The sequence below is a fragment of the Glycine max genome, chromosome 8 (assembly GCF_000004515.6).
Source record: "Glycine max cultivar Williams 82 chromosome 8, Glycine_max_v4.0, whole genome shotgun sequence".
NCBI classification, from domain to species: Eukaryota; Viridiplantae; Streptophyta; class Magnoliopsida; order Fabales; family Fabaceae; genus Glycine; species Glycine max.
Window position 1 is genome coordinate 28,220,340 of NC_038244.2, and position 1,746 is coordinate 28,222,085.

The following is a 1,746-nucleotide window of genomic DNA, read 5'->3' on the forward strand; positions in this document are numbered from 1 at the left end:
GAATTAAAAATAGACAGAGGCATAACACTAACAGAAGCTCCTAAATCTAGCATGGCATTGTCAAACTTATTCTTCCCTATAATACAAGGTATGCTGAATGTACCTGGATCTTTACATTTTTCAGGGATTTGGGGAACAGATTTACCAATCAATGCGGTGACATTTCTGCCCATACTAATTCTTTCACTTCCTTTAAGCTTCCGCTTATTAGTGCACAACTCCTTCAAGAATTTAGCATATCTTGGAATTTGCTTTATAGCATCCAACAGAGGTATGTTTACCTCTACTTTTCTAAAAGTTTCCAAGATCTCCTTCTCTGCCTCTTCCATTTTTTTGTTGGAAATTGCTCTTGGAGGGAATGGAAGAGGGATATGCTGCTTCTCTTTAGATTCACCTGCATAGAAATTGTTTGGTAACTTACTCTTTAAATTTTTGTCATCATCTTTTTCTGGAGTAGAGTGAGGTTGGGCAGGTTCATTGGCGGATGAGGAAGATGCTACTGGTTGAGGTCCTTGACACTGTTTTCCTGACCTCAATGTAATGGCACTCACATTTTTGGGATTCTGGACAGATTGAGAAGATAATCTATCAGAATTCTGGGACTGTTGTTGATTTAACTGTATAGCCAACTGTCCCATCTGATTAGTTAAGCTCTGAATGAAGGCTCCGGTCTCTTGTTGCAACTGCATGTTTTGCATAGTCATTTGCCTCACAAGTTCTTCAAGGGAAGGTTGCGAAGGGGCCTCAATTGTTTGTTGTTTCTGGGGCTGTTGCTGTTGTTGTTGTGTTGCTGGATTGATGGAGGAACATATGGTCTGCTTGGGCCAACAACAGTGAAGGATTCGACCATCTAAGGTTGGGATGATTCCTCCATCCAGGATTGTACCTGTTGCTAGAGAGGTCATAGTTATGTTGTTGTGGCTGATTTTGCTGTTGAGGTTGAGGAGGTCTGTTGTAGATGTTTGCAGTATAAGCTTTAGGCTGTTCAATTGCTTCAGATTGTTGCACAGAAGGGAAAAGGTCTGTGTGGTGGTTGGCAGAGGAGCATAAACCACAGAGTTTGGTGACAGGTGCAGATTTTTGATTCATGGCCAGTTGGGTTACCAGGTTAACCAAGGCATCTAGTTTACCTTCAAGCTTCTTAGTCTCACTTGATGAATTCGTGGCTACTTCATGCACTCCTCTAATGACAATAGCATCATTTCTGGCACTGAATTGCTAGGAGTTGGAATCCATCTTCTCAATTAAATTTCTGGCTTCAACAGGGGTCATGTCTCCAAGGGCTCCACCACTGGAAGCATCTATCATATTTCTCTCCATGTTGCTGAGTCCTTCATAAAAATATTGGAGAAGAAGCTGCTCTGAAATCTGGTGGTGAGGGCAACTGGCACATAATTTTTTAAATCTCTCCCATTATTCATATAGGCTCTCTCCACTGAGTTGTCTAATACCTGAAATATCCTTTCTGATGGTCGTGGTCCTGGAAGTAGGGAAATTTTTTTCTAAGAATACTCTCTTGAGGTCATTCCAGCTCGTGATGGACCTTGGAGCAAGGTAATATAGTCAGTCCTTTGCCACTCCCTCTAAAGAATGAGGAAAGGCCCTCAGAAATATGTGATTCTCCTGGACATCTGGTGGTTTCATGGTGGAGCAGACAATATGGAATTCTTTCAGATGCTTGTGTGGGTCTTCACCTGCAAGGCCATGAAACTTTGGAAGCAAATGGATCAGTCCAGTTTTAAGAAC

The 1,746-nt window shown here is 41.9% G+C and overlaps 1 non-coding gene across 1 annotated transcript; it reads left to right on the top strand.

The window, feature by feature from the left end:
- Nucleotides 1-1,366: 1,366 nt before the first annotated feature.
- LOC113002507 (small nucleolar RNA R71) lies at nucleotides 1,367-1,473 on the top strand. Its single transcript, XR_003268061.1, has one exon. It is a non-coding gene; the product is annotated as a small nucleolar RNA R71 (small nucleolar RNA).
- Nucleotides 1,474-1,746: the final 273 nt, after the last annotated feature.